This window comes from Amblyraja radiata, chromosome 19 (assembly GCF_010909765.2).
Source record: "Amblyraja radiata isolate CabotCenter1 chromosome 19, sAmbRad1.1.pri, whole genome shotgun sequence".
NCBI classification, from domain to species: domain Eukaryota; kingdom Metazoa; phylum Chordata; class Chondrichthyes; order Rajiformes; family Rajidae; genus Amblyraja; species Amblyraja radiata.
Genome location: NC_045974.1, coordinates 40,213,356 through 40,234,380, shown reverse-complemented (window position 1 = coordinate 40,234,380; position 21,025 = coordinate 40,213,356).

The following is a 21,025-nucleotide window of genomic DNA, read 5'->3' as shown; positions in this document are numbered from 1 at the left end:
CTCTATTTATTAATTAGGTGACTTCTGAAGGCAATTGGTTGCACTGGATTTTATTTAGGGGTATCAGAGTAAAGGGGGCTGAATACTTTTGCACGCCACACTTTTCAGTTTTTTATTTGTAAAAAAATTTGAAAACCATGTATCATTTCCCTTCCACTTCACAATTATACGCCACTTTGTGTTGGTCTATCACATAAAATCCCAATAAAATACATTTACGTTTGTGGTTGTAACGTGACAAAATGTGGAAATGTTCAAGGGGTATGAATACTTTTGCAAGCCACTGTATTTTCTATGTTTCTATGTAAAGCAACCGTTAATTCAAAACAAGGACAAGTCTAAAGAATTGTTTAAGAAGGAACTGCAGTTGCTGGAAAATCGAAGGTAGACAAAAATGCTGGAGAAACTCAGCGGGTGAGGCAGCATCTATGGAGCGAAGGAAATAGGCAATATTTTGGGTCGACCCGAAACGTTGTCTATTTCCTTCGCTCCATAGATGCTGCCTCACCCGCTGAGTTTCTCCAGCATTTTTGTCTACCAGTCTAAAGAATATCTGTGTATCCAGGTGAGGGATGTGAGGGGGAAACTAGGCGGGTGGGATGAAGTCTAAGAGGTGGGTGTTTGTAGGTTAGTTACCGAAAATTGCAGAACTCAACTAGGCACAGCAGTTGAGTTGTTGCCTTACATCATCAGACACCCGGGATCGACCCTGGGTATGGGTGGTGTTTGTACAGAATTTGTATGTTCCCCCACGACCGCGTGGGTTTTCCCCGGGTGCTCCGGTTTCCTCCTACACTCCAAAGACGTGCAGGTGTGTAGGTTAATTGGGCTTCAGTAAAAATTGTAAATTGTCCCTAGTGGGTTGGATGGTGCTGGTGTAAGGGTTGCTGGTCCGTGTGGACCCGGTGGGCCGAAGGGTCTGTTTCCGCAATGTATCTCTAAACTAAACTAAACTAAACTCAATTAAACTGAAGTAAATGTCTATAACTTTAAGCTGGAAGCCACCCTAGCAGAGTATGAGACATTGATCCTTCAGTTTGCTTGTGGCCTCATTCTGGCACGAGAAGATTTGACAGTGGTCTACAGGATCATGATTTATTTAGGCGGGGTAAGTAAAGAGAAGCTGGTAGGATTGTAGAAGATGTGAGGAGATGGTTAAGTATTTGTTCAGAATGAGCATGATTGTGTAGAAACAAAGAACTTCAGATGCTGGTTTATACCAAAGATAGCCACAAATTGCTGGCGTAACTCAGCGGGTCAAGCAGTATCTCTGGAGATAAAGCTGCCTGACCCGCTGAGTTACTCCCGCACTTTGTGTCTATGCATGGTGATGTTTTACTTTTAGCTTTAGAGATATAGCATGGATCTGCTCTATCTATTGAACTTGAGTTTGACTTGATTGTATTTATACATGATATGCTAGGGTGGGAGAGGAGAGGGGAGGGGAGAGGAGAGGGGGGGGAGGAGAGGGGGGGGGAGAGGAGAGGGGGGGGGGAGATGGGGGGGGAGAGGAGAGGGGGGGAGCAGGAGAGAGGGGACGGAGAGGAGGGGGGGAGAGGGAGAGGGGGGAGAGGAGAGGGGGGGAGAGGAGAGGGGGGGGAGAGGAGAGGGGGGAGAGGAGAGGGGGGGGGGAGGGGGGGAGGAGGGGGGAGGAGGGAGAGGGAGGGAGGAGCAGGGAGGGGGGAGGAGAGGGGGGAGAGGAGAGGGGAGAGGAGAGGGAGGGGAGAGGGAGGGAGAGGGGGGGGGGGAGGGGGGGAGGGGAGGGGAGGGGAGAGGGGGGGAGAGGATGAGGGGTGGAGAGGAGAGGTGAGGGGGGAGAGGAGAGGGGGCGTGCGAGGAGAGGGGGGATGAGGAGAGGGGGGGAGAGGGAGAGGGGAGAGGAGAGGGGGGGAGAGGATGAGGGGGGGAGAGGAGAGGGAGGGGGAGGAGCGGGGGGGGGGAGGCAGGAGAGGGGGGGAGAGGAGAGGAGAGGGGGGGATGGAGGAGAGGGGGGAGAGGAGAGGGGGGGAGAGGAGGGGGGGGGAGAGGAGAGGGAGAGGGAGAGGAGAGGGGGAGAGGAGAAGGGGCGGAGGAGAGGGGAGGAGAGGGGGGAGGGGAGGGGGGGGAGGGGAGGGGGGGGAGGGGGAGGGGGAGAGGGGGAGGAGGGGGGAGGGGGGGAGGGGGGAGAGGAGAGGAGAGGAGAGGGGGGGAGAGGAGAGGGGAGGGGAGAGGAGAGGGGAGGAGAGGCGGAGAGGAGAGGGGAGGGGAGAGGGGGGAGGGGAGAGGAGGGAGGGGAGAGGGGGGAGGGGAGAGGGGGGGAGAGGAGAGGGAGGGGGAGAGGAGAGGTGGGGGAGAGGAGAGGGGGGGGGAGAGGAGAGGGAGGGGAGAGGGGGGAGAGAGGAGAAGGGGGAGAGAGGAGAAGGGGGCGATGAGAGGGGGGGAGAGGAGAGGGGGGGGAGAGGAGAGGGGGCGAGAGGAGAAGGGGGGGAGAGGAGAGGGGGGAGAGGAGAGGGAGGGGGAGAGGAGATGGGGGGGAGAGGAGAGGGAGGGGAGAGGGGTGGAGAGGAGGTGAGGGGGGGGAGGAGAGGGGGGGGGAGAGGAGAGGGAGGGGGGAGAGGAGAGGGAGGGGGGGGGGAGACGAGAGGGAGGGGGGGGGAGAGAGAGTGCCTTTTTACTTCAACCCAAACCCATACCCAAACAACCATTTGCAGGCAGTGCTTTTTTATCTCTAACCATATTTTCATTTTCAAACCAAATTAAGGATACTCACAGTGCTGTAGACATTTGTCAGTGTCATTCAGAGCTCTGATTTAGGCACACCACTTGCAGAGACTGATTGAGGCACACCACTTGCAGAGACTGATTGAGGCACACCACTTCCTGGTTTTATAGTCCCTCCCCCTCCCTCCAGCAGGGGCAGCAGAGAGAATGGGGAATTTTGTAAAAACATTAATATCTCTGTCAATTTTCATCGACGGGAAAAATCCTCGGCACACATGTGGCGGAGGGGGGCTCTGAGTGAAGTGGTCAAAAATGACGGCCGTAGGTGGCGGCGTACTCTCGGAAATCGCAGCACAGGATGCCAAAACCGGTCAAGAACAGACTTTTAGTAATATAGAGATATGATATGTTTGGATAGCATGCAAAACAAAACTTTTCTCTGTACTTTGGTACATGTGACCGCTTCCTGCCAATGAAGCCGTGGGGTGCATTTTCCCCTAAATTATGAATCCTTGCTCGTCCTTCAGGTTTTGTCTGTGGAATAGGTCTTACCTGAATAGAAGATTCGGCGGGTGGCTCTAATGTCCCCTGTTCACTGCATTGTGTTGGGATGGCAACCTTGCTGCCAGGAATCGTACCTCTGACATGTGCCCTTCATCCCTTGAGATATGCTCCACGCTATACCCTCAGCCTCGGCATCAGATTTACACTGACCCGGCATGTTCTCCTCTTCCATAAGGGAGACGTTAAGCAGCCCTACCACAAGGCGCTGCTGGCGTGGCCTCTCCAACAGGCCCACCCTTCAGGGTCAGAAATGCCCCGGTAAACTCACCTCCTCCATGAGGGAGACATTATGCAGCCCTTCTACAGGTGCTGCTGCCATACCTTTAAGCAGCCCTATTACAAGGCGCTGCTGGCGCAGCCTAGAGCAATAGGCCGGCACTGCCATAGGCTCAGCATCCCCTTTAAGCAGCCCTGCTGCTGGCACGGACTCTCCCATAGTCCCGCACTGACACAACTCCTGCTGTTAGGGTGTATCTAGCTTGAGCCTACTCTCAATCGAGCTCCATCCTGGTCAACCTCCACATTTTTCACTTTACCGGAAGGGAACCCTCCCGGCACTAGGACTGACCACTTTGATCGATTTACCCCATATCTTGGGGACCTCTGTGGTCTGGGCACCGCATAGCTGGTGGATTTCCCCTCCCCCGGGAATCCCAGCACCCATATATATTACCGGAGGGAAAAACCCCTACCGGCACCATGGCTGACCATTCCGGTCTGTTTAACCCCTTTCCTGGGGACCCCTGTGGTCTGAAAGCCACATAACTAGTGGATTCCCCTACCCGGTAACCCTAGTATCTATGTATATATATCGGGGAAAATCCTCCCGACACCCGGCATCTATATTATATCGGGGGGAAACCCTCCCGACACCTGGTATACTGGAGGTCCCCTCCCCGGGAACCCCAGCATTAATATTTATATTGGAGGGAAAACCCTCCCGAAACCCAGTCTACTGGAGGTCCCCTCCCCGGGAACCCCAGCTTCTATGTGCCTATCGAAGGGAAACCCTCCCGGCACCCAGAGCTCCTAGAAGTCACTGACCACCCGTCAGCGACCGACTTCGCGAAACCCGACATTCTCCAGCTATCCACTCCCGCGGCAAGAACCGGGGTTTCCCCACAGCCCATAGCTGGTTCCCTCATCGGGCTTCGCGAATCCTCCGGCAGGAAGCCTCTGGAGGTTCCTGCAAGGAATAAAACAGGTAAGAAAAACAAGCTTACCTGAAGTTTAAACTTCAGGGGAGAAGCTCCTGCTGCTTCAACCGGTCGCCTGCACCAATGCGTCTGACGTAATGACGCACTATGGCTGTACGGGGTTCTTCACGTAGTCACTCACGTGACTCTGAAGTAAAATCAAAATTATTTTTTTTGCACAATACATGGGACTAAAACTGATATTTAGTATTAAAATATTGACTATGGGTAGACAATAAAACAAAATATAGACGATTTATGACATGATTGTCCAAAAAAAAGAGCATTTAAATCATCTTGCGAGTGGGTTTTTCTGGAGCGCGATCGATAGGAACGTTGCATTTGCGGTTAATTTGAACTCCCTATCAGCAGGAAAAATACTGCCGGTTCGTTTGGGGCCCAAATCACATTTTCGCAGCGTAAAATTAGATCCCAAGAAGCCAGTTTATATGTAAAATAGACGACTTACCCGTTGTTTTGTCACGTTCAGGCGTTGAGGGCATTAGAAGTCGCATTTTATTTTAATCTAATTATTAAATTGTCTCGCGATTAAAAAAAATAAATAAATCAGGAACGGAAGTCGGATCGATTTTTCTTCAGCAGCTAGCAGCCCGAGAAAGTCCGCCTCCGACAAGCAGGAGAAAACGGCAATTTAATCCCGCCCCCCCCTCAAAGCGCCAAAGTCGCGCACATGGCCAGTGGCAGAACTGCAGCGCCGCTGAAGGTAAGTTTTGTAACATTGCTAGAAAAAGGTCTCGACCCGAAACATCACCCATTCCTTATCTCCAGAGATGCTCCTGTCACGCTGTGTTACTCCAGCTTTTTATGTCTACATTCGGTTTAACCATCATCTGCAGTCCTTTCCTACTTATCTGTTATTTTGTGTCTATCTTTACAACAGATTTCATTTTTAGCAGACAGACCCACTGAACTTCACCGCCAGGCTAGAATGCCACCCTTGGCCACGCTTGTCGATGGCGGCCCCTCGCCGCTTTCCTGGCCACACCGGCCAACGCCACTCTGTGCCCTAGGCTGTACCTGCCAATAATGGCCCCTGGCCGCTATCTCGGCTCTGGCCCCAACCGACACCACTCCTGGCCCACACAGCTACCTCGGCCGTGCCTGCCGTCACCGCCTGTATTGCTGTATTGAGACCTTGGAGCTTTGTAGATGAGGGCAGGTAAGGCTTTGCTTTAATGTTACAGCTGAAAAAAGGACACCTCTGTCAGTGCAGTTCTTGCTCAGCATAACTTTTATTGTTGGGTTTCTACATATGGAAAGCCATATATTACACTCGGTTATAACGAGCAATCATTAAAAATGGACACCATTCCTCCCCGCTATGGTCCATGGTAACGAGGGTTTACTGTACTGATTACACCCAAGATAGTGCAAAAACAAAGGTCAATGTCCCCAGTGAAACCAAGGCAGTTCGCAGTTTTGAGTTTAGTCGGAGTTTGTAGTGTTCAATAACCGGATGACAGTTGGGAAGAAGCTGTTCCCAAACCTTGGATGTCACAGTTTTTAAGACTGGTATACATTCTTCCCGATGGCAGGAATGAAATTAGAGCGTGGCCAGGGTGGTGTGGAAGATATGTGTAGCAGTCAACATGTAATTGATGAAGTTAATTCCCTTGTCTTCTTTGAACCCTTGTGCCTACTCATTCCTGCTACCGCCTTAGGCACTGGCATTGTAGTGGAACCACATTTTCATTATTTTTGCAGAGATTGTCACTATTCTTTATTTCCTTAGAAACCTTGCCAGCTTGCCTCTTTCAAAATTTCATATTAAATTTCATATAAAAACCTATATTAAAAGGGCAAAACTAGTAATTAATAGGGTGCTGTATTTTTTTAACTTTCATGAGAAAGGAAAATTGCTCTTTTTTTTGTCGGGCATGAATCGTGGTAGTTAATTACCAGACTCCGAGCTTCATTGAGTCTCAGATCCTTCCTATTTATCTCACCGCTTTGAATTGACTAATTTCAACAGTAAATCGGATCGGTTAATGCAGTGCTCCATCACAGGATGTGAATATTTGCAAGTTGGTGTCAATAAATAGGTTTTCAATCATTACTTTGTTCTCTCTTTATTGGAATTCATATTAATACAAAAAAAAACTATTGATGAAGCACTATTGAAAATAGGGCTGACGTAGAATAGAGTAATTGTGCAAATATTTCTAGGCGCTATATTACTCATCAGAGAATATATTTACTAATTTTAGCAAGGCTTTCCTTTTGCCTTGCTGAAATCTAGGAGAGTCCCTTTGTACAAGGTACAAGCCCCCTGATAGACACAAAATGCTGGAGTAACTCAGTGGGACAGGCAGCATCTCAGGATAGAAAGAATAGGTGACGTTTCGGGTCGAGACCCTTCTTCAGACGTGTTTTAATCTGCAAATTGCAATGAGAATAAAGGAGTGACCCTTACTTTCCCTCTCTCTCTATCCCTCCCCATCCTAGTTCTCGGACCAGTCTGACTATCCTCCTGATTAAATTTTATCTGTGTATGTTTCATTCTCACCTTCCCCTAGCTAACAATGATTTATTCAACGTTTTCCTTGATCTACATCCACTTTGATGCTTTGTTTTCACACCTTACCCTTCCATATATCTGTGTCTGCCCTGACTCTCAATCTAAAGAAGGGTCTCAACGTGAAACGTCACCCATTCCTTCTCTCCCGAGATACTGCCTGTCCTGCTGTGTTACTCCAGCATTTTGTGGCTATCTTCAATGGAAACCAACATCTGCAGTTCCTTCCTAGTCAAATGTTCTTCAAACTGTTGGCAGCACTCTATGCTACTCCCCCCACCATTACATCCACCCATTGATCCAGTGGCAACGCTCCACGTTAGCTGGAAGAGTGTTAAGGGCCTGTCCCACGAGCATGCGACTCCATGCGGCAAGCGCAACCTAACGTGGTCACTTGAGCCATACGGCCTCGCGGGGCCGCTCCCACTTCGATCGCCGGAGCCGTATGGAGTTGTGCGGAGCTGGTCCCGACATCGCGCGGGGCTCCGAAAAACTGACTGTGTTCAAAAATTCCCGCAGCCGTCTCGACGCCGTACGCACCGCCTCGACGGGCGTACGCACCGTCTTGTCACCGTACATCATGCGCTAACTTCCCGCGGACGTCGCTCGAACTTCACGTCACTCACTCGACCTCCGCGCGGCCCCCGCTTCCGGTTTGGTCGCGCTCGCTGCATGCAGGCGCATGCTGGTGGGACCGGCCCTTTTTACTTGTTCCTTTAATCACTGGCTGCAGTGTTCACAGTTGCCATCTTGCATGCCGAGAACTGCAAGATCTTGCCACACATCAATACAGAACATTGCGTAAAGCAGGCAATGTGAGATGCAGAGCAGCATTACACCTGGAAACCCAGCTCTGCTGCACTGTGAACCTCACCTGAAGTTGGTAGTCTATATGTGTCTTGGAAACTGCAACAGGTTGACAGACAAAACTCTTTTAACACAAGAAAAATGATGAGGAGCAATTTTTAGGCATTTGACTTTGATTGCGAGCTTATTCTTAGTCTGTTATCACCTGGTTTCCTGTCTCTTGGTCAGTTGCTATCTCTATCTCCAGTTCCTTTGCCCCCCAGCTACTTTTCTGTCTCATTCATCCATTATCTCATTGAGGAACATATGCTGATTTACACAAAAGGACACAGTGTGTTCAAGTAACTCAATGGGTTAGGAGGCATCCCTGAAGAACATGGACTGGTGACATTTCATTCAAGTTCACAGAAGGGTGCTGACCCGAAACATCATTTATCCATGTTCTCCAGAGATATTGCCTGACCTGCTGAGTTACTCCAGCACTTTGACTTCCTATTTAAACTCTGCTTACGATTGATTCAACACTAATTAAATCCTCTATGCTCTTTATTTCTGGTGTACACCATTTCAAACAACGTGACCTCTCTTTTCCTTGTCTTATTCATTTTACGTGGCTGCCACTGTTAAATTCTGAATTTACTGCAATTTTGTGACCCTGTTATTGACGAACGATGAATTGCTTCACAAGAAGATCATTTGGGTGATGTAATTCAAGGAAGTCTTCAATTTAGTGCTGCTTTACACTATCTTCCAACTGCTTAGTTTAGTTTAGGTTAGAGAAACAGCATGGAAATAGGCCCTTCAGCCCACCGTGCCGACCAGCGATCTCTGCACATTAACACTATCCTACACACAGGAGGGACAATTTTACATTCATATCAAGCCAAGTAACCTACAAACCTGTACGTCTTTGGAGTGTGGGAGGAAACCGAAGATCTCGGGTACAAGATCATTCGTACAAACTCTGTACAGGCAGCGTCCGTAGTCAGGATTGAAACTAGGTCTCTGGCTCCATGAGGCAGCAGCTCTACCGCTGCGCCACCGAGCCGCCCTAACCTGATGTCACCATCGTCAGAGGTTTGTGCACCAGGGGCACTCCGGGCGGTGTGATCGAAGTCCTATTCTGACCTCAGTCCAAATGCAGGATTTCAACCTGAAACATCGACAATTAATTTCCCTCCACAGATGCTGCTCAACCTGCTAAGGTCCTACAGCAGATTGATTGTTGCTCCAGACTCTGACTTCTTGTTTTTCTTAGGTCATATTCTGCCTTGTTCTGTACAATGGCACGTCCAACAAAATGGATGACTGTAGATTTTTGTTGCACTCGGTCAGATTGCACAACGCACCATTCTGCTGTTTTGTATTTTTTCAATGTACTGTATTGTTTTATATGTCACTGCTGTGTATACTGTTTACTCTGAGCTTCATGCAAACAAGGAATTGTATTGCACCCTGGTGTATCTAACAACAAACTAACTTGAATCTGAATCTGATTGGAGTCCAAGGACACCAGAGTCTCAGTCAAAATATTTATTCTGGAAACACAGGAACACTTAGAAATATTGCCGGGGGATTCGGCACAGTGTTCATGTGTCCTGCAGAGGATTGCCAAGGTAAGTGAGCATGTGACGACAACTTAATCATTTGTCAGTTGTTCTTGCCAAGATTTGTCTCATGTTACTCACTGTAAACAATGCACAGAGGGATAATTCACACATGTTGGCAAGTACTAATCTCTGCAAATGAATTGAGCAGCTCGATACCTTCTGTTCCACTGGCACTTGTTGCCATATCGAAGTCCTGTATGTGATGGGGGCAAGCACCAACCAGCAAGTGCAATGATCCTTGTGCTCACTCACAACTAAGGTGGCTGTTGTGCAGGCAGCATCTCTCATGATGATTCTTCCTCATGTCCACTTTAAATCTGAACATAGGAGGAGGCAATTGTTTAGTTTAGAGACACAGCGTGGAAACAGACCCTTCAGCCCACAGAGTCCGCACCGGCCAGCGATCCCCGCGCATTAACGCTATCCTACACACACCAGGGACAATTTTACATTTCTACCAAGCCAATTAAACTACAAACCTCTACGTCTTTGGAGTGTGGGAGGAAACCGAAGATCTAGGAGAAAACTCACATGGTCAAACTCCGTATAGTCAGGATTGAACCCAGGTCTCTGCCTCTGTAAGTTAGTAGATCTACCGCTGCGCCACCATGCCGTCCCAATACTTGTAATAGAAGTACAATTTTGAGGCAGAAGTGCTGGGGAAAGAGCATAGAGAATTGGTGTGAATTGAGACCTTATGTGTGAGGAAGATAAAGAGGGAGTGCACTGAAGAGATCTCAGAAGCACAAGTTTTGTTTCCTTAAAGGGGTTGTCCCACTTGGGGGACCTAATTGGCGGGTTTAGAAGAGTTTCGGAGAGTTTGAAAAAATGACATGTTGAAAACCTCCTTCGACTATGTAGAAGACCTCCTTCGACCTCCTTCGACTATATTGAAGACTAACTACGACTAGCTACGACTAGCTACGACTAACTTTGGGGAAATTGTACACCGAATAGTGGAGAGTGAAGATGACCTCCTACGATTTCCTTCGACCTCCCTTGGACTATGATTAAAACCATCTACGACCAGGGGCGGAAATCCTGGGGGGGCCAGCGGGCACACGTCCCCCCCTGTTTTGAGAGGTGGGGGACTATCCCCCCATTTTTTTGTAATTTAAAACCCGGATTTTAAAACCTGGTGAAATCTCCGCTTTCCGCAAGAAAGTGGGGGTGGGACTGCTGATCGAGGGTGCCGATTGGACGAGAGAGACGTCGGTCAGCAGGTAATGGAGGCGGGACATGACGATTCAACGTGATCATTGGAGGAGGGAGGAGTCGGTCAGAGGCGGAAGTAGGGGGGATGGGACTAAGGATAGAGCGCAGTGATTGGAGGAGGGAGATGTGCCAAAGCACTCTCGGCACAGACCTGCGCCTCATCCGCAGCCAGGATCCATCCCGGCTCTCCGGCGCTGTCCCGTCCCCACTCGAGTGCCCCACCCCCCACGGCCGGGGGTGGCCAGAGACGTCGGAAGTCAGATGGGAGCGGTGCCCCCAGGCCCACATCCAGCGCAGAGAAGCAGCGCTAAACCCAGCTCAACTCTGCCTGCCCCGCCAGGTTAACCTACTGCCCTGCCTGAACCTGCAGGAAATATGGCCCAGGTTTACAGTCAGCGTGGAGAAGCAGCGCCGGTGTCCCGTCAGTCCAGGCAGGGCTGTAACCCAGCGAGACAGGCAGAGTTGAGCTGCATTTAGCACTGGATTGAGCCTCCGTAGCTTCACGTGTGCGTGTGTGAGTGTAACATGATGACCTACTACGACTAAACCAATGAGTAACAAAAGTATCGATTTTTTTCCATGGCGACTTTTTTTACTCGCGGGCATTTTTTAACATATTGAAAAGAATGTTGCGACCTAGCTGAGGCCTCGAGTAAAGCGGAGACCACTCTCGAGCATAAAAGAGAGTTTCAAAGACCTCCTACGGCCTCGTGTCGACCATGCTGCAAGTATGAGTCGAGGGCAAACTCGCCAGAACTCACGGATTAGGTCGCCCAAGTGGGACAGGCCCTTTACCTTCTTGCTCATTGGCCCAGGCTGTGGTGGGTCTTGCCACATTTTCACACACAGCCTCCGGCATTTCCCAGTATGAATATCAGATGCAGCAAAGCAGCAGAGCTAATTTGCTGATAGTTCTCCACCCCTTACACTGAGTAATCTGCTCCCAATTATTTGTGTTTGCAATTAATGTTTTTAATTAGTTAAGATTATTTTAGGAGTATTTATGTTTTTAATTTCTTATTTCAACAATTTGTGTTAAGGGACTGTTAAAAGCAATGAAAAGCCTTGACAGATTGTACAAGGGGGATGTGGATTGCCATCGATTGGTTTCTTCAGAGTAGTTTTATGACTTTGCTTGTTCTTTCCTACGGGCGGCGCGGTGGCGCAGCGGTAGTGTTGCTGCTTCACAGCATTAGATACCCGGGTTTGATCCTGACTATGGGTGCTGTCTGGAGGGAGTTTGTACATTCTGCCCATGACCTGTGTGGGTTTTCTCCAGGAGCACCGGTTTCCTCCCACACTCCAAAGATGTGCAGATTTGTATGATAATTCGCTTGGTGAAGTTGTAAATCGTTCGTAGTGAGTCTGGCATGATGTTAGTGTGCGTGGATTGCTGGTCAGCGTGGACTCAGTGGGTCCTCCAAACTACCTGATCCAATGATGATTGCATGCCGTAGGCCTCACACTTCTGCTCAAAAATGTTACCTTTGTGGATGTAGCAAAGTTACTGTGCAACATCAGATGTTTTAGTGGTGAATACAGGTGGCAGGCCCCACTCCAGACTCTCTGGTTTGCAATCCTAGATATGGCAGTGGTTGTATTATTAGTCTAGTACTGGTTTATCATCTAGAGAATGTGTTCAAATCCCATTAAGGCAGTTTGAAATTTGAAAACAAAAGGTATTGCTAAAGTGACCATGAATTTAGCAGGTCAAAATATATTTTTTAAAAGACCTTTTGCAAGAACAGACTGAAGTTCCGGACTTTCATGCTGAGCAATGTATGTGTGAATTATCCGATGTGCTTTATTAAACACAGAATGTTATTACTGTCACAAATGCTCTCAAAGCAAAATTCAGGCCATAAACATCACTCTTAAAATACCAACTCCTTTTAGAGCTGGTTCTATTATAATTCTGATTGGCAGCAATCTTTCTCATTCCCAACATACATTTCAAATGGAGAAACTAGAAAATGCGGAAGCTAAAGAAACACTTTTGTTTTCAGCATGGTGGCTATGTGTGTGGAGGTGAGAACCAGTGATTTAAACTGGTTTGGTTTGGTTTCATTTATTATGGGTGAAATCTTGATATGATATGGGGAGAAGAGGAAGTTTGTTTCCATTAGATAGGGTTCTCGGAGTCTAAAGGAGAACCAATTTTCCACAGTGCAACAAAAGGATGGGGACAGGAAGACAATGCCTGCGAGATAAGCAGAATGCAAAATCAGAAGCCCGTTCCTGCTTTCTCCCCATGATACTGTTAGCCCGAAGAGCTATATCTCACTCTCACTTGAATACATCCAGTGAACTCCCTTCTGGCGACCCCCGGCGATGAAAAGTCCACTCTCCCGGGAAAGGCCGCTCCAATCCATGCTGTTAGGCCACGAGGGAGGCAACATGGAAAAAGTCGCCTCTCCGTGGAGGAGGCGACCAAAAGCGGTTTCCCCCTTACCCCCCCCCCCTTACCACCCCCCACACAAAGCACACCGAGAGACACTAAAGCAAACATTTGGACATGCTAAAAAAAACAAAAAAGTAGAAATAACGAACACGCTGCTGGCAGGGCAGCCGTCTCGCAGTGCCCCCACCGACCATTTTGATTATTTTACATCCGGCCTTTGTTACTATCTCAACCTATCTGGCAATCATCCCTCCTCACCTGTATCCTCATCACTGGCCAGTTCCCCTCAACTCTTCCCACCTCTTTCTCTCCTCAACTCCAACAGTCTGAAGAAGAACCTCGACCCAATATGTCGTCAGTTCTTTTCACTCCGTAAACGTTGCCGGGTCTGCTGACACAAAGCTGGGTGGCAGTGTGAGCTGCGAGGAGGATGCTATGAGGCTGCATGGTGACTTGGATAGGTTGGGTGAGTGGGCAGATGCAGTATAATGCGGATAAACGTGAGGTTATCCACTTTGGTGGCAAGAACACCTTCCACTGCCTGATCTCTGTGTCTCCCTCTCCCCTGACTCTGAAAAAGGGTCTTGACCTGAAACGTCACCCATTCCTTCTATCCAGAGATGCTACCTGTCCTGCTGAGTTACTCCGGTATTTTGTATCTTAATTTTGAGATAAGGCAATAACCTTAATCAAATGGTGACCACAAATGGTCACATGATCAGATTCCATGTGGTATACTGTCACATAATCAAGCTTCCAGACACTTGTTCAACAGAACTGGCATTGTTATGATAAAATAAACCTGGACCCAAGGACAAATAGTGCAATTAATATAAGTATCTTGGGCCATGGTAAAGATAAAATAACAAAGTTAGTTTAAGATTTAAATAAGTTTGACTTCTTGATTTTCTTTATAAATATATCCTCCAGCACAATTAGATGATCTGTTCATTTGTATATTTGTCAGTTTAGGATGGATTAATTAGTTTTTAGCAGTCTTTATAACGTATTAATCGTCCATCATTTGGCATTATGAATTCTGAGATATCATAAGGTCATAAGTGATAGGAGCAGAATTAGGCCATTCGGCGCATCATGTCTACTCCGCCATTTAATCATGGCTGATCTATCTCTCCCATCTAAAAGCCCTGATTCGAACTCTGAGATTTACAGAAGTGGCCGCTCGTAGGTACTCGGGGCTCTCGTGGACATTTTTCAACATGTTGAAAAATCTTCACGAGTCTTCCCGAGCTTACCTGCCGTTAGCGAGTCTTCCCAAGTACCTGCCGTTAGCGTTACGAGCCGCTAAGTGACGTCCCCAAGCTCTGACATACCCGCCACGTTAATTCTACGTGCTTATCACGAGTTTGATTTTTTTTAAACTTGGGGGAGCTCTTGAATGAACTCGTACAGTGGGACAGGGCTTTAACCCCATTCTCCTGCCTTCTCCCCATAACCTCTGACATATATGTGGAATATGTGGAAAGTCTAAAGATTTCTAAAGCAGAATACTGGTCTTATCAGAAAATATTTATTAACTAATAAACTGCTTATTTGTGGATTATAATTAGGGTAAATCAATGAAGTCACTTCAATGGGCGAATGAAAATATTTTTACCTGCAGTTGTGACTAATTGATGTATTGAAGTGAAACCCAAGAGGAAGAAAAGACAATAACAGCAACAACAATGTAACAATGTACAATGTACTCTCAAACTGAAAGGTTCAAATTACTAAATCCTTCTGTGTCATGGATTGTAAAACACTACTTGAAATAAGATTTCACATGGGAAGATGTTTTAGTGTATTATGTGGAATAAGATGCTTGAACATGTGAAGTAGTAAATGAGATTCAACAATTAGTTAAGCAATTAAAGCACATTTTTGACCTTCCCCTCCCACTCCCTCTGTTGCTTCTGAAATATTTTGTGCTTGACCGCTGAAATTGCAAACTAGAGGGCTGCCTAATAGTGGGATACGCACTTTGCAGCATTTGCAAACCAGTGTCTTGCCTGTATTGATAACTAGTATCAACCCAGGGGATATGGGGAGAAGGAGGGAGATATAGACCAGCCATGATTGAATGGCACGATGGGCCGAATGGCCTTAATCTGCTCCTATCAACAATGACCTTATAACCCAGGCCACACTCTCATTTCGCTCCTGCTATCGGGAAGGAGGAGTAGGTGCCTGACAAAGTAACGTCTAGGTTCAGGAACAGCTTCTTCCAAACAACAATTGAACAATACAATCTACAAACTGCCTTAGTTTCACTGGCGACATCAAGGCTTTGTTTTATTTGTGCAGTTTTTTTTATTTATTGAACAATGATGTGTTTGTTTATCATATTATCCATTGAGTACAGTGTTTGCAAACCTGTTGTTTTGCGTCAAGTAAGAATGTTGTTGTTCCGTTTCGGTACATATAACAATAAAACACTCATAAATATTATTTGCAGTTTGCAGCCTAAACATTAATTTTATTATCACACTGGCAGGAATGTATATCAAACATTACTACCTCAACAGCAATAGTGTTCATGGTCTTTACTGTGAAATGGAAGAGCCTTAAATATTTGTAAATGTATTATTTGGTTGCATTTGCTGCCTTTGATTACATGCAGGTTGCAAAGGGAGGGAAATATGAAAGCAACAAAAGTTGCCATGTCAAAATTGAACTGTTTTTATACATCTTTAATCTGTTGGTTGTTGTCAATGTTATATTATCCGAATTGGCATATTTACCTCATCATCATTTTGTACCTGCCTCAGGGAGTTAACCTCAAATAGATCCTCCACATGTAATGCCAGAATGCCAGTCTTACTTCTTTATGATAAACTTAGAAAATATTCAAACTTAAATTAAGTTCAGGTGAAGTTTATTTTAGAAATTGCAAGATAAATCCAGCAGATTAAAGCCAACAGGAACAATGGTGGTTGTGTCTTAATTTCAAACCGTGTCAATGGATATTTTTAAGGCAGAGATAGACAGATTCTTGATTAGTACTGGTGTCAGGGGTTATGGCAGGAGAATGGGGTTCAGAGGAAGGGATAGATCAGCCATGGTCTATCGCTTCCTCTTAATGGTGGAGTAGACATGAGGGGCCGAATGGCCTAATTCTGCTCCTATCACTTATGGAGCCTGTATTACATTTCTTCCAATTTTTATTTCCATAAAAGTGAAAATTACCTGGTTTCAACATTGCCATCTTCAAATGCTTTCTATTTTTTGCTTTCTGGACCGCGGGAGAAGAACAAGGGAAGAGATAAGACTTTTGCCTTCCATCACAGTGAGGAGGTGTTGGAGATTGACTGTGATGGATGTTTGTGTATAGTGTGTTAAGTGTGGGTCTTGGTTATTTTTGTAATTGTTAAGACTGTAGAAAATGCAATTTTGTTCAAACCAAGCTGTTTGAATGACAATAAAAGGCATTCTATGCTATTCTATTCTATTCTGTTTTCCATACAAACTGATGTGGTTTAGTTTAGTTTAGAGATACAGTATGGAAACAGGCCCTTCAGCCTATCGAGTCAATCAGCCGTTCACACGAGTTCTATGTTATCCCACTTTCTCATCCACTCCCTACAAATTAGGAGAATTTACAGAGAACAATTAACCTACAAGTCTGCATGTTTTTGGGATGTTTTTGGGAAGAAACCGTGCACCCAGAAGAAACTCACGCTGTCACTGGGAAAACCTGCGCGCTCCACCCAAACAGCACCCAAGTCAGGATCGAACCGGTCTCTGGCGCTGTGAGGCTGCAGCTCTACCAGCTGCACTACTGCGCTGTCTGCAGGGAGAAGCGTTTTTGAGTGGCTGCTGAGATGCAAGTGGCGATGAGTTTGACTGATGCAGGTAGTTAAGGGGAGCAAGAAGCAAGTGCTAGGAGAATAGGAATATGCTGATTCGGGTGAAGTGACTGAAGGAAGGTTTTGCACCTGCAGAAACACATGCTGTTATTGAAAGCAGAATACAACAGGTAAGACTACACTGAGAAAGGGAATAAGACCCAGTGTCCTGGTGCAGGTAGAGGATACATTTATTGCCTAAGATTGTGAAAGGAGAAAGTGTGCTAACTTTCTTTAATTAAATGGTGTTGCTGAAACTCTTGTGTCATTGCAGTCAGTTCCTTGATGTGTTGTTTCGGGTGCAGACTGTCCCTCCAACCCCAGCCGGTTTCTCCAAAACTCAGTTGTGCAATTCCTTGTTACTTTTAAGAAACCGTACGTACCCTCCAAGTCCTTGCTGGTGAAATAAGGATGATCTAAAAATCTCACCCCCTGTTGCAGCCATTCGACAGTGAATGTCTTGGGTCCCAAAGCCCTTATATCCACAGGGCAGAAGATAGTTGTAGGATGGAATATTTCTCACTTTAATGGATAGATGTATATCCAGCAACGCTTAAGAAACATAATCAAAACGTCCGGGCAAAGGACCCAACCAGATTGGCTACACATCCATCACCCTAACAATTCACTCTCCACCACCAGTACACCATTTGCATGGTTCCGTAATGTTCAGTGGCGTTATTCACATTAGTAACACTCCAAGGCTTCTGTCACAGGCACCCTCCAACATGCACCCTCCAACATGCACCCTCCAACATGCACCCTCCAACATGCACCCTCCAACAAACACAAGCAAAAAGCAACAGGCTAATGGCTACCATCACTTGCAAGCACCCCTCCATGTCGCGCACTGCCCTGATATAGGGATGCATTGCCAGTCACTCCTCATTGCTAGATCGAGATCCTGTAACTCTCCACACAACAGCAATGTACTGTAGCTGCATCACAAATGCTCTGGTGGAGCAGGCGGCATGGCAGCACAGTGGTAGTGTTGCTGCCTCACTGCGCTTACAGTATTAGAGACCCGGGTTTGATCCTGACTACAGGTGCTGTCTGTACGGAGTTTGTACGTTTCCCCCATGACCACATGGATTTTCTTTGAGATCTTCGGTTTCCTCCCACACTCCAAAGTCGTACTTAATTAATTAAAGGTTAATTGGCATGGTATAAATATAAATTATCTCTGGTGTGTGTAGGACAGTGTTGGTGCGCGGGGATCGCTGGTCAGTGCGGACTCATTGGACCGAAGGGCCTGTTTCCGCGCTGTATCTCTAAACTAAACAAAATAAGAGAAAGAAAGTAGCGGTGAAGAGATTGTTAGTTTTTGCCTGGATGAAAAGATCACTTAACTGAAGACGCACTTGATATGTAAGGTATATAGCTGTCCATAAAGTTTATGTTTAATAAAACTGCACCTAAACTCAGGCACAGTTTTCTTTGACTGAATATGTGATGCAATGGAATTAATTCCATGTTTTATGCGTAAGCTGTTCATTTGACATTCAATGTGCCCTAAACCAACCAATGTCGGAATTAATCTGAATGCTAATTCTTGCTCATTACTGCAGTGAAATTATGCAAATTGTATTATAATGTAGCACTTGGCATGAGAAAATAATTTGGTCTAAATCCCTTACACATATTCAATTCATACATTCTCAGTCTCATTTTTAAAAACTGTACAAAAAGCATTTTCAATCTTCTACCTCCTCCAATTCCTTTAAAACACTACAAAATATTGCAAAATATTGTTGAATACCTCTTTAGTTTTCCACCGCCTCCAGCCATCTGCCTTGCAATAGAGATTGAATGCAATGTTGTTGGTTTGGGCACCATGCAACAAAAGGACCAACTACTTATTCATACCCATTCTTTGATTACATTAACGATATGGCTTGTTAATTCCAAACATTGCAAACACTATTATTGTAAAGCCAAATGAATATTACAGAGTGCCAGTGGAAAACAAACAAGGATGCATCCCAGTAATGTACTGGCTGATAGTAGAAGCATGTAGCCAACTGCCCTGGATCCCAGCCAAGTTAGTGCACCTGATTTTATACTATACTAGACCAAGTGGGTCCCTGTCACATGGGAGGCCTGGTCCTCCAACGCAATCCGTTCCTCCAACGCAATATTCCACCACTCACCCATAGCCCCTACAGGAGGCTTGGTCCTCCAACGCAACCCATTCCCGGACGCAATATTCCACCACTCACCCATTCCCCCAATGTAACCTGTTCCCCCAATGCAATATTCCACCACTCACCCATAGCCCCCAACTGCACAGCCGCGACTCATTTCGCCCCATCCTCCAGGACTCCCCCCCCCCTCCTCTTCACCCTCCCTCTTTTTAAACTTAAAAAGAAAATCCAATACCCTTAACCTGCCCTGCCTGTTACAAGGTTTCAAATGAGAGGACTCAGTGACCTGTCTTTGTAACATTGTAAAGGGCAGAGGAATTTGATTTTTTACAGTGAAAAGTTAAGTGAAAAGTTAAAATGTTAAAGTTAAAATTGTGATTAACTTGTAAAATATACCATCAATCTGAACAAAACTTGATACAACACACCACAGAACAATGGCGAGTAAGGGGGTCCAAAAATTGTAGCACTATCGTGTACCATTTTGGCATAATTTCAGTCATGACAGATAGACAGACAGACAGTCAGACAGGCAGTCAGACAGACAAACAGACAGACAGACAGACAGACAGACAGACAGACAGACAGACAGACAGACAAATAAGATGAAAGTTTTAGTAATATATAGATGATCTTTAAGAAGAAGGCATGGAGAACGTGTGTGGGAAGGAACTGCAAATACTGGCTTAAACTGAAGATAGACATACTCTCCATCCCTCCCCCACCCAAGTCATACTAGTTTCAAAGCTGTCTTGTTGAGTCTCATTGTCTACATTCATTTTCACCTAGCTCACAGCTAACAATGGCCTTTATATGATGTTCTTTCAATTACCCATTGCAACTTTTAATATCCAAAAAAACTCTCGACATCAGCAATAGTAATGAATGCATTAGCCGTGAGGCCATTTGGAAATTAATATTCAATTGTGCTTCTTGAGCAAAGCTTGAGTGACTTCAGAACCTGGTTTGGGCTTGCTGATGGGTTGTTTTATTATTATTAATGTTTAGTGTTTTCTGAGTCATTTGTAACTGTCATTGTATGTCATGTTGTTACTTGTGGGCGGAGCACCAAGGCAAATTCCTTGTATGTGAATACTTGGCCAATAAACTTGCTTACTTACTAACTTACTTAATTAACATGGCCCTGGGATTGGTAGAAATTCAAAATTGTTCCTAGTGGAGGATAGTGTTAATGTACGGGGATCGCTGGTGTGTGCAGACTTGGTGGGCCAAAGTGCCCATTTCCACGCAGTATCTCAAAGCTAAAAACTAAAATAACATAGATCTTGCTGGTGAGGGGTAAGTGGGAGGGACATAGTGGGGCAGGTTGCATGATCCATTCTTCTTGCTTGCGTTAGCCTTCCCAACAACCCATTCTAACCGAGGCTGCTCTCCGGTAAGAGAACTACTGTAACAGTTGTTCTGTTCCTGCTCTTCACAAAACTGGAGCAATGCCTTCAGCTGTAATTTTAACTTGAGTCACGAGTGCCGTGTGGGAATGTGGCCATCTCAACCGCTCAAAGGTGGGCCAGTTGTCACAGAGATGCTCAATCACCCTGGTTAATCACAAAGGCCATGTAGGATTCCTGAGACCTGACTGAAGAACGTTGGCCTCAAAGACATACAGGTTTGTAGGCTAATTGGCTTGGTATCAATGTAAAGTTGTCCCTAGTGTTTAGTTTGGTTTAGTTTAGTTTAGAGAAACAGGCCCTTTGCTCACCGTGCCTGCACCAACCAGCGATCCCCTCACATTAACACTATCCTACACACACTAGGGACAATTTACACTTATACCAAGTGTAGGATAGTGTTAGTGTGTGGGGAGCGCTGGTTGGAGTGGGCTCTGTGGGCCGAAGGGCCTGGTTCCGTGCTGTATCTCTAAACTAAACTAAACTAAATGGGCAACCATCACCAGGTTTTGGCAGTCTAACCAGGATATTTCCATCGCAGAGCTAAGAAACATTAACACTCTGCTGACCGCACTGAAGACTACACGTCAGCAAC